The following is a 13732-nucleotide window of genomic DNA, read 5'->3' on the forward strand; positions in this document are numbered from 1 at the left end:
AGGAATGTGCTGTGCTCTGTCCAGGATGGGGGTGGGGCTGTATGTCCAATCCAGAGGTGTGCTGTACATCCACAGGCTGTAAATAAAAAAGTATCTACAAGTAAAAAAATAATAATAATAAGTAAAAGAAAAGTTATCCATATAAGCACTGTGACGTTGCTGGCCATACCGCAGTGTAATAATCATAAAGTATTCTGATGCTGTAGGTCATTCATACTGCAGTGTAAAATTCATACAATTATTGTGAGTGATGCTGTAGGTTCATCATACCTTTATATTTAGTATATTGTAAATGGGGAAATAAATATGACAAGCCACCATGGTACAGATCAATTAACCCAATTCAAGATCATACACATTGTATAGTATACTCACATTGATTTGGATATCTTATAAGCCTTGGACTTAACCGATGTCCGTCGGTGTATTAAGATAAATCGTTTAAATCGGTCCAAAAGTAATTTTGGATATGGACTGGTTTCTTTATAGACAGTGGACTTTTAGTACCTTTACCAGCCAGAGGAAGCAAACAGAGGATCTGAGAAACATGCTGCTAGGTATTTCACATTGGAACATTCCACTCATTAATTTCTTCTTTTTTTTATATTTTTAAATTTTTGTTTTATAATTTTTTTTGGGATTTCTAATTATTTTGAATTTTTTTTATTTTTTTTACATTTTTAATTTTTGCTTCAAAAATAGTTCTGTATGTTTTTGTGGGTCTGGCGAAATTACACACACCGCTTAGACATTTTTAATTTCATATTAATTTATATTAATTGGACCGATTTAAATGGTTCATCTTAATACACCGACGGACATTGGGATAATAAAATGAATGTCCAAGACTTATAAGATATCCAATTCAAGGTGAGTATACTGTACTATACAATGTGTATGATCTTGGATTGAGTTAATTGATCCATGGAGGCTTGTCATATTTATTTCCCCATTTATAATATATGATATGTGGAAGGAAGTGACGACCTTGGCCCTCATTCAGAGCCGCACGCTCTGAGCAGAGCGCACGCTCTGAATGAGGGCCGCCCTCCTAAAAAATGGAGCATCCTCCTGGACGCTCGTATAGCTGTGGGTCACCACCCACAGCATATACGAGCGTGCGGTTTGATGGCCGCGATGGTCTTGACCATCGCGACCATCGAAACTGCGAGCCGGAGCCTGCGGTTGAGGTTTTCAACCGCAAGCTCCGGAGTGATTTTGGCTCTATCAGAGCCAAAATCACTCCCACTGACATCACTAGTGATGTCAGTGGGCCGGCTTCTGACGGGAGGCGTTCCCGTGGGAACGCTCCCGTCAGGGAGGCACGCCCACCAAAGGGGGCATGCTGTCAATCAACACCGACAGCACGCCCCCTTAGATCAGACACAACGAGCGAAGGACTTTCCTTCGCTCGTCGCGTCTGGCGCATGCGCACGACGGAGCTCCCTCCGTCGTGCGCATGCTCAGTGCAGAACATCGACCCACTTGCGAGTGGACAGCCGCTCACGAGTGGGTCTGAATCAGGGCCCTTATTATAAAGATCAGCATTGTATTCTGCAACCACCGTAGGACCATGGTGAAAACACCGATAACTAACTCCTGATGGGTGAGTGCACATCTATCTCTCACAAATAATAAGATATTTTTATGGTTTTACACTATATGTTGTTTCTTTCTTTTTCATATTTTTGATAAAAAAAATACTTGAAATAAAGGACTTTTATTAGATCAAAGAAAGCACCAGAACCACCATTTGAACCCAAGGCTAACTTTCTAACAACAATGCAAGTCACCTAAGCCGGGGCGTTTTTAAGCAAAGAGAAGGCCCGTGTGCAGACTCAGTGTGGGCCCTCCTCAGTGTGCTGCCGTGACGGGTGGTGCAGCAGTAGATTCTGGCTCAGAGAATCTACTGCACATGTGCGAGTCACTGGGAAAATGTCAGCCACCATTTTCCCAGTGACTTTAGCTGCTTTGCATCATCGGTTCGGCGCTGCAGAGAAGCACTACTGTAGACAACGGGCAAGTAAGTATAAAGAGTTAATGGGTGCTGGGGGTGTGGTATGGGCCCACCTGGTACCAGGGGCCCATGTGCACTGCACACCCTGCACCCATTATAGATATGCCCCTGGACCTAACCTATCACTAAACCACTCCTAATTTACATTTGTGTAAAAAATATATTCACCGGCCAAACCCCACCTTCAGAGCGGCATGTTTAGGGCACAATGCACATATTCTAGGGATAAATGATGAAATGTTACACAATATATAGAAAAGTCACATTTTAAAAATAAATTTCTAAACAAAACACTCATTAGAATGTAACACCATGTGTTAAATAATTTGTGCTTGTTATGCAAAGCTAGAAACCCACATATAAATATATATATACTATAAAGTTAAGTAAATAATTTATATGTAAATAAAGTGTATATGAATTGGTGAACTCATGAGTGGAGGCAATTCTACTATATAGGTACTCCTGACATCACATGGACACATAGACAATTATGGTAGGGGGCATTGGTGAGGTGTTCTCAAAGTTATGGGGCCACGTAGAAGGTTCCAGAGAGGCTCGTGCGGGAGGTAGAGAGGAGCTCAAGGCAGTGAGGGAGAGAATATAAAAGGGAGAGCGCAGCGTCAACGGGCAAACAGGAGTTCCCCCCTCGTGAGCCCTCAGATTCAGGTCCGCAGCGCCACGCTGAGGTAAATGGAGCGGGAGTGGTGGCTGTGAGACAGGGCCAGAGGTGCCAGTGTGGTCTACGTAAAACAGGAAAACCCCGGTGAGAAGGGTACCTGTGGAGAAGTGAAGGCGGCAGAGTGTAATCCCGGTAAAGGCTTGGACGGCTGTCCGGGGAAGAGAGTGACTGTGCCTGGTGAGCGGCGGGAGCCCTCCGTCAGCTGGAGAGGGCGGGCTGCAGTGACACACCCCAGAGACTGAGTGGATCAGCTGGGGAGGAGGCGGGCTGTGTGACAGGATCGCTCCACAGCAATCAGAGGAGTGGCAGGCTGCAGGAGGTGGTGAGCTTATTGAAGCGCTGTGTCCTTGTTAAAATTGCCAGTGCAATCACACCCACCACCCATTATATTACTCAAGCTGATTAACATATCAGCTATTTGAAAGGGGAGCTGCTAACTCTGCATAGTTAATATCATACTAATACTGCAAGTACTTTTAAATGAAGGAGCATCATAGGAGACCTAAAACCTGGTCTACCATAGTACATACTACAGTAAAGCAATAAAATAACTTGTATTAGGGTAAACTGAACTATCAAACAACAGGCATCTAGGATAATCTCTATATTGGGAATCGAGCCAGTACGTGCCCATATATCTTTGTGTATTAATGCTATACGCTCCTCAGATTTCCAGGTCGGATGTAATTTGCAAGGGAGATAAGTTCTATAGTTTAAGTGAATAAAAACACAGAGCAGTCGACATATGGGAAGATTGCCTTCATTTAAGTGATCTTTGAGAAACATTTTATTTTAATGTACTGGAGGTGGTTCTTATAATGGAGGAGAATACCTATCTGTTAGTCTATTGACTGCAACCAACTGCCATACCGCTCAGGAGTATTGGCACGTGAGGTACAGGAATTCTAAAACATCCAATAAAGTCATAACCCTGCGAGTGTAATCAAGTTTAAAACTTCCAGTCGTAGCCACCAATGGAATGTGCAAACTTTTAGCCTAGTTCTCAACCCAGGGAATCCAGTCCAGCTTAAAGGATTTTGACCTCTTAAGTAACATTGGTTAGTGGACTATTTGCATACCACCGTCAGTTCACCTGCTAAGACTGTCAACATTGGAGAACTGTTCAGAAGTTATTATACTGTGATACCAAACACTATACTCAAAGGAATAGGAGTACATTTGCAATTAGATGTATTTAATTACAGAATACTAGGTGGTATTGTGCCACAGTATACAGAAGTAAGGGAATGTTAATGTTAACACTGTATTATTTGTGATGACTCTATCCTCATATGTTATTATATAGTGAATGTAAATAACTACCTTTTAAGAGTGTAAAAGAAAAATAAAAAAAATACTATGATTTGTATATAATTACTTACCTGTTATTTCCGAAGCTTGGCTGTATCCGAAATGGGTCCTGGAAAGAAAAAAGGCAAAAAGAACGTGAGTTACTGATATTGTGGAAAAATAACAAAGACATCTATTGTTTCAACACACTACAGTAGCAATTGGGTTTTCCCAGGTAGGCCCATACCAACAATAAATACTTGGGTGGAGGCACTGACCAGATATAAAGTTATATAATTTAACTGATAGATATACTGTAGGAGAGTTCAGTAAGGACGGTTAGGGGTTTAGCAACCTGGCGACCCTTTATATAGAGGGAAAAAAGGGGGTTACAAGTACTTTACATATTTGAATTTTACATTGAATGCGAATAATTACCGGACTGCCAAGGCCGATCTGTGTGCCGCACAAGCGTCCTCCGCACCAGGTGGGATCAAGGCCTTCGGTGGCTCCTCGTTCTCCATGTAGTTGGCAATATAGGGTGATCCTCCACCTGTCCCAGCTGCTGACTTGGCCTCATGCCCCATCTTTGCCTTCACCCTACTTTTAATGTCGGACAGGCGCTTCTTGCCTATGTCAAAAGTACGGCGCCCCGGTCCCTCTGCATTCACGGATGCTACCACCTAATCCAATATGGTGTTTTTGCCCCTAGTACTGACACGGGCAGCCTTCCATCCACCGGTGGTGCTGCATGACCTCTGTGACCAGGGCCATATTGTTTGCAAAAGAGAATTGGACATTGCGACCTATCCTGGTTCTGGTGTGGGGCCTCTACACTACACTCTTGGCCTCAGAGGAGTGCTGTTCCTGTGCTGCCTCCTCTTCCACCTCACTACCCTCTGTCCCTGACATCTTACAAATAACACTGAATAATAAAGACAGACAAACAGACACCTCCACTACCACCACACACAGCACCCACACACCACAGACACAAACACTCACACACACACACACACACACACACACACACACACACACACACACACACACACACACACACACACACACACACACAGAAAGACAATAGACTAAACTGAAAGCAGACATATACAAAAAAATTAGACAGACATAAATTACACCACAACTAAAGAGACAAGACTACTTTCAAACACAATACAACACACAGAAATCGCCCAAAAAACTCCTAACAACTCACCAACTCCACAAACCATTGACCTCTCCTTTCTCCTCTCAATAAAACCACAAGGTTTGGACAGTTTGGGGCGGTTTTATATGCCTCTGACATGTCACTCACACTGTGACACTTTCAATCAAAACCAACTTACATGCGCGGCCATATTCACTCTAATGCGGCCGCATTAGAACAACATGGACCGAAAACAAAACTATTAAAAATACAGGCATGTTTGTGAACTCGCTAGTACAACACCGTTCAAAAGTACAATTACAAATACACCATCGGAAAACATGGTCATGTGAAACACGGCTGCTTAGTAAATTTCCGGTTTTAAATAGAATTAAAACTCCTGTGTTTAATCGATCCGATCCATGTTGATACTTTGATCAACATGGCGCCATCACGAATCTTAGTAAATTTACCCCTTACAGTCTACATAGAGTAAAATAATTTTTCAGTATATATAGTGCATATTTCACCAGGGTTAGGTAGGGAACGGCATAAACTAGCTAGAGACACAAATCTCCAGTTCTTATTAATATTTGAATTACAGAAAAACATATAGAACCAAACAAAAGAACCACAAAATCCTTTGTGTGGAGATTGTATGTTCTCTCTGTGCGTGCATGGGTTTCCTCCGGGTACTCCTGTTTCCTCCCACACTCCAAAAATATACTGGCTGGTTAATTGGCTCCCCACAAAATTGACCATAGTGTGTATGTGTGTGAGCATGTGGTAGGGAATATAGATTGTAAGCTCCACTGGGGCAGGGACATGTGAATGGCCAAATATTCTCTGTAAAGCGCTGCGGAATATGTGTGCGCTATATAAATAACTGGTAATAAATAATAAATAAATAATAATAAAATATGTTTTATAGATTATAGGTTATGAGACAGAAGATGATATGAAATAATTTTACTTTTTTGCTTTGCATTTGGCAGATTACTGCTGTTTAATTACTATCTAACCCACCACTAGATGCTCAGGTACAGTATATTTGATGACCAGTCCTAGAGTATACACAAGGGGTATATTTACTATCATGAGAGTTTTTAGAAGTGGAGATGTTGCCCATAGACTGTCAGATTCTAACTATTATCTTCTAGAAGGCTTTAGTTAAATGTTAAGTAGAATCGGATCGGTTGCTATGGGCAACATCTCAATTTCTAAAAATCTGCAGTTAAATAGACTGTACCCCTAAGTCACTGGTTTGACATTAATCCTCTAAAATCGTTTAAAAACACCTATGATCTGCTCATACCCATGCAGTACACTGATCACGCCAGGGGATCTATTTGCTGAATGCGATGAATGAAGACTGATGTATATTTCCTATTTACAGATGATTACTGGTTAATTCACATTCCATGGACCATACATATAATGTGTTCATAAATGTCACCCTCTTGCTCATGTTAATGGTCTGTTCCGTGGATCAGAGATGCAGACTCCCACCTATGTCAGAGCTGGAGGGGATCACACAACCTGGAGATATTATGATCGGAGTATTATCAAGTATTCATTTTGACAGTATTTACCAAAAACTTACCTTCACTGAGAAACCACCCCAGACCCTGTGTACACTGTAAGTAAGTCTTATATTACTGATGTTCTCATTGTTTTTCTGGCAATGTTTCTGTTTAATTGGAGATTCCTTACAGATGAGCAGGTGCGGTTCTCAGGGAACTGGACACGCTCGAACTTTGCAATCCGAGCTCAGATCCAAGTCCGGCTTGGGTTTTCCCACCTTACTCAGATCTGAAAATGAGGCAAAACGTCATCCTCCCGCTGTTGGATTCTCATGAGTTTTGGATTCTATAAAGGTCCCAGTGATTGGCGCTATTTTCACTTAGGCTGTAGAGAGTGTGCAGAGCAGACGTACTCTGTCTGTGCTGATGTTGTTCAAGGGGTCAGTGATGATGGGCTGGGGGCCTATGCTGATGTTGTTCAAGGGGTCAGTGTTGATGGGATGGGGGCCTATGCTGCTGTTGTTCAAGGGTGCAGTGTTGTTGGGCTGGGGGTCTGTGCTGCTGTTGTTGAACGGTTCAGTGTTGTTGGGCTAGGGGTCTGTGCTGCCGTTGTTCCTGGGTGCAGTGTTGTTGGGCTGGGATGCAGCACATAATGGGAAGCTGCAGTACATAAAGGGGTGCTGCTGTGTTGTCCATAAAGGGGCTGTGTGTATTCCAATGAGCACACAACTCTATGAATTAACAGCTCCAATATTTTGTGAGTGACAGCAATCTCACTCTGTTAGAGTTCTGAATCTGCAGTTATCCACAGAGTGTGAAGGCAAACCATACAGTACAGTATCTGTATTGCGCAAGGAACATGTCCATTAAAGCATCAGCCTTAATGATCAGAATTTTATTGCTTTTTTGAATTTGAGTGGCAGAAATTAAGTAGGTTTTGTGAAATTTCAGATCATTTCTAAAAAGCCTTAATGGGGACATGTGAAACTATATAAGATCTATATCTCTTTTGAGTTTTGGCTCTGTATTTGGTTTTGCCAAAACAGCCCTTGTGCATTTTGGTTTTGGTTTTGGATCTGTATTTTTTGTTCTAAAAAATCATAAAAACAGATGAAATCACATACAGTAATTTTGGCCTGTTTTTGTTTCTGCAGTATTAACCTCAATATCAAATATTTCCAGTCATTTACAGTCAATTTTAACCAACTCACAGCTTACAATTTTGATTTCATCCAGTTTATGCCAAAAGGTTGCATTGAGCTAGCTGGCTGACTAATCTAAACGACAGCAGAGGGCGGCACTAACATGTGACAGTTCAGCTTCCTACATGGCACTGCAGTGGTAGACAGGATAGCAGTTGAATAAACTATACAACCCTTTAGGAAGTTTAAAAACCAAGAATGTTTTCATTAATCAAGTCAGAGGCCCGAGGGAGTTGGAATATGTTTATGGACTGAAGATAAAGGATTGATTCGTTTGTAAATTTATCTATTTTAATGTTTTGATTCTGAAGAAAATTTATGAGGGAGGATCAATGTAGGATCAAGTTCTTGAAAAACATCTTTGATCTGGAGGAGGTTTTTTATACATCTAATAGAAATGTTGTGGCCTTGCTTGTGGAGGTGCTGCTAAATAGTACACACTGACTACAGCTATCACTGAACGGCATGCTTACCTTTAGTATCTGGCTAAGCTTTCATACATTTCGACTGACTACACTGGATTCTGGACTTTACAAACAAAGGGGGGCAACCCCCACAATGCTCTACCAGTTCTCCATGAGTACACACCGAAGCATCTGACGAATGCGGTCTTGGTACCAGAGACACGCAATCTGAGTTTTGCTGAGGTATATGCCTGATTGGCTGGCCATTTTTTTAATTCTGGCACAGAAATCATGTTTAACTTATTTTTGCCATTTGCCAAATAAGTATTTGAGAGCAGTTTGGACAGTTGTGATATACACTTACGAAGTATGCTCAGTAAGTGACATATTTACTTTATTATATCAACACAAATTTAAGCATGCTATTCTCCTCCATTACATAGGAGGAGGCTCGGTATGTTAAAAGCCAGTCAGTGTGCATACATCCTGGTATCGGCACTAACTAAAACAAACTGTGAAAGCTACTAATACACCTATTGGATTGACCCTGTGACCTTATCTGATTTGAGTCCACAAAGGTCTCCTTTTTACCTCTGGGAGGAGTCAGCATATTCAATATTTTGCATGACCAATTTAATATATATAAAATTTATCTTTATTTATTTATGTGTTATACTGGGTTATTTTAGTGGGTTATTAAATATATTTTTTTAATTGACACATCTATTTTATTCTCTTTTTTTGGTAGGACAGCTAATACTGTCCCATTTGATAAAATATATTGCATTTATTTTAAATTAATTGTTTTTGATTTTCCTATATATACCAATAATTTTGTAATAATACACTTTTATTTATTATTTGTATTATTATTAGTTATATTTGGGGTGGGTTATTATTCAGTGGTAGCGCAGACTATTTTCATGTATATTCCTTTATTAGAAATAGTTTTTTTTATTTTAGATATCCTAACTCATACCCTCTATGCCAGGGATGGACAAACTTGGTCCTCAAGATCTACCAACAGTTCACATTTTCCAGGTCTCCTCACAGAATCACAAGTGAAATAATTAGCTCCACCTGTGGATCTTTCAAAATGTGTCAGTGAGTAATGACTACACCTGTGCACCTGCTGGGTGACCTGGAAAACATGAACTGTTTGTAGCTCTCGAGGACTGAGTTTGGCCACCCCTGCTTTATGCCCTTGAACATTGACATTGAAGGTCTAGCATAGTCATCGTGACTGGTGGCAGCAGATCACTGCTTGGCTTATATAAGCACATCAACAAAACACACTAGGATAAAGTGCTCCAAACAGTACAAACAATATAATTTATTTATTTCATGTTTTAGATTTTGCTGCTCAATTTAATCTGGGTGAAGCCACAAGGCTTATATACAGTATGCATGTGAAAAAAAAGTGCACTAGGTTAAAGAACACCAAACAGTTCAAACAATAGCATTTAATTATCTATTTTTTTTATTTTGATGATTTTTTGATGTTGCAGCTCAGTTCAATGTGTGGAAAGCCACAGGGCTTATATATGCATGTCACCATGACTATAATTACTGATATACGCAGCACAGTCTTTATACTGTACAGCAGAGTACAGCACAGCATACAGCAGTGTACACCCCCTATACACATTGAATAAGAGCAGCATAGACACTTGTGAGTCTGGTCACAGCACAGCCTATATACAGCAGAATACATTACAGCATATAGCAACATGCACCCTTATACACATTGACTAAGAGCAGCACTGCCACTTGTGAGTTTGGACACAACACATCTGTATAGTATATATAAAGGAAAGTACAGCACAGCATACAGCAGTGTGAACCCCTATACACATTGACTAAGCAGCACAGCAACTTGTGAGTCTGGACACAGCACAGCCTATACAGCAGAGTACAGCACAGCATACAGCAGTGTGCATCCCCTATGCAGACACTGACTAAGAACAGCACACCTTGTGACTTAGTCTGGACACCCTTACAGCAGAGTACAGTGCAGAATACAGCAGTGTGCCAATTAGGGAAATAGCACTGAGTCCCGTCAGCAGCATCTTATATAGAATCAAAACCAGTGGATTCCAAATCAGACAGGAAGAGCCGAGCCACCCTTCGGGTCAACTTGGATTCCTGAAGTTTGGGCGGGTTCTTATTCCAAGCAATCTGAACAGCTCATCTATAGTCACAATGGCCCGATAATCAATAGTCCATTATGCAAAAAAAATTTATATTAATGTTATTTAAATAATATGTTTACAAAAATGAAATAAATTTTTAGAGAAATTGTTTTGGAAAGTTATAAATATACATTGTTGATCTATTTCAATCATAGACAAATAAGCAACTATTTCTGAGCAGTTTCTGGAAAAAATATTAGCCAGTTAAGTGGGTAGTAATAGGTTATAGTGGAGATATATAGGAAGGCCTTTTGTTATCCCATTAAAGGTTTGTCATTAGCATGTTAATATGATTCAGGAGAGGAGGCTGGTATAGTTCATTAGAGGGCATCCTGTGGCTAGGAGAACCAATTAACCTGACTAAGTAAACAAACCCATTTTTGTATATAAGAATATAGAGGAAGTAAGGATGCAGTCCTGTGTCCTAAAACCATCATGAATACTTCCACAGATCCCTGACAAAATTTGTTGGCAGTAAGTGGGATAGGAAATATTCCTATTTTCTGGAACACAGGTTCTCAAACTCGGTCTGCAGGACCGAAAAAAGTGAATGTTTTTAAGATCTCCTTACAGAATTACAAGTGAAATTATTAGCTCCATCTGTGGATCTTTAAAAATGTGTCAGTGAGTAATGAACACACCTTGCACTTGATGGGTGACCTGGAAACCGTTAAATGTGTGGGGGTCCTAAGGAACGGGTTTGAGAACCACTGCTCTGGAGCATCTAGCTGTAAGGCATTATATCTGGCACTTACTGTGGGTACACACTTGCACAATATTGGCCAGATTTGTTGTTTCTGGGCAAATCACAATGACAAATCGGGCACATTATGCAGTGTGTATGCCCAATTGCTCGCTCCTGTGGGTCGCATTAGATATCGTGTGATTGGCCCTGCAGCATGCATTACATATTAATTAAGGACAAAACAACACATTTTTAGTTAATTTGTTAAACGTGTATCGGAAATCTTGCATGGAGTGAGCATGGAGAAGGAAAGTCGCATGACCAACGTCAATACTGCCAGCCTTACAAGTGTCAGTACTAACTGATTATATGAGAGAGTCTCAATGCTTATAAGATGATATTAGACATAAATGAAGCAATACCCCTGCCCTCTCTTATTTTTCTTTTCAATCTTATTATTTGGCAAAGTAACTGCAGAGCGATGGCAGCTACAAGACATAGAGGTGCTGATTGACCTTTGCAAGCAGTGAGGTCTAGCCTGTGCGGACCATTCTAAGGCGATATTGATCTGCAAGCTAGTAGAATATTACATAAAGAATCATAATGACAGCAAACCGGTATGAGAGAAGAGTTCATCGACTATGGTTGCTGTGGTAGCAGGGGGTGAAGTTCATGCTGGACATTTATTTTCTACAGATAAATTCAGGCCATGATACTGTCTGTAATATATAACAGTCAATAATGGTCAGTAGATCAAGAGTTAATGCTTATACTATCTGAGCAGTCAGTTGACGTTGGTGGGCTAATTTTTTTTTGGTAAAACCAAAAATATTTTTTGTTGTTCTAAATTCAGGCCAGGATACCGTGTCTGTGATATATAACAGTGAGTAATGGCCAGTAGGTCAAAGACCACTGCTTATACTATCTGCACAATGTGTCACAGTTGGTGGGCATATTTTTTATTTTAAATAGAAATATTTTTTGTGATAAAAAATCAAGCATTGACATTGAACATGATGATCAGTTAATAGTACAGTAGGAGCAGTAACTAAGTACTAGCGCTGCATCTGCTGCCACCAACAGTCATCACATCATCAATGTTATCTACTAAAGCTGATGTCCAATGGTATAAAGGTGAGTTTCCCAAACACGGCCTTCAAGGCACCCCTTGTACAGGTATTTTGGAGAGGTAATTCTATAACTGCTCAGTCAGTCATCTGCTTCTGACTCACATGAAGATGCAAGATTGTCTCAGCCTCAAAGAGGTGTCAAAAATATGAAAACCGGAATTTCAGTGGTGAAAAAAAACACTAAGGCAGTAGAAGAATCTGTGTGTTGTTAAGAAATGTCATAAATCCCTAAGTACTGTCTAAGTGTGTCTATGATTGCTATGTGTGAACCTGACCTTTCTGTACTCGTAAAGAAGCTTCCTTCCTCCATTTCTGCACCCACTGCCAATGTGGGCATGAGCAGCACAAGTCAAGAAGTTGTTGACCTAGATATTGAGGATGCTATGGTAGAAGTACAACAGAATGAGGAGGATATTTGTTTAGCTAACAAAGGTACTAACAAGGATGTTGATGATGAGGATGTTAATGATGAGGATGTTGTTTGTGTAAGTGAGGTCTAGTGGAAGCGCCTGTGATAAGAAGAAGGCCATTGTTAGGCCTAGTAATAAGATAAAAAAATCCACCTCTTATGTGTGGAATTACTTTTACCCAAATCCAGACAACAATTGTCTTAATATCTTTAGCATTTGTAAAGCCACAGTAAGTAGCGGTAGGGACTTTTAACTACTAGGAACCTCCTTCCTGTCACGCCATTTGCAGTGCATGCATCAAAGGTTTTTTGCAAAATACGAAAAACTTTTGCTTAAACAGTAATAACAAGCAGTACAGCATCGGCTAGCTCCCTTCTCTCTGCTAGATCCAAGCACCTGCAATCTCAACCACAAAACACCTTCTTTATCAATATCCTCAATTATGATGTGAAGTAGTCCTGCTTCCATTTTGATAAGACTGAGTCCTCCTCTATCCTGGATTCCTTAGAAAAATCTTTGAGCTCTAGGCCTACTGCTGCTGCTATGGGTGGATCTTCATCCTAGAAGGGGACTAGGAATACTACTAATATACTACTACAGCAGTTTACATTTTTTTACTGGTAAATAATCCTTTGATCAAGGAAGCAAGTATGACCACTGTTACCCAGTGGCACAGCTGATCACTGAAGCCATATCAGCTATGCTGGTATTAGATTTGCATTCAATATCCTGTGACCCCGCTACCAAATTTCAACTAGATTCTACTTCACTAGAAAAGCTAATTCCCGCCTGTACATGGATGTTAAAAAATTTACTTAGAGGCTTCCAAAATGCCATAGTACCTACTGTCCACTTAACTACAGATATGTGGACAAGCGGAACAGGGCAAACTAAAGATTACATGACTGTGACATGCCATTGGGTGGGTGTATTGCATTTAGCAGCACAAAACAGCAGCAGCATCTAACAAATGCCAGCTCATTCAGAGGCAGGCATTTGTATTGCTGGCTTTACTAAGAGGCATACTCTTCAACATCTTAGAAAAAC

Source organism: Taudactylus pleione, unplaced genomic scaffold, assembly GCF_031769625.1.
Source record: "Taudactylus pleione unplaced genomic scaffold, aTauple2 ptg000435l, whole genome shotgun sequence".
NCBI lineage: Eukaryota > Metazoa > Chordata > Amphibia > Anura > Myobatrachidae > Taudactylus > Taudactylus pleione.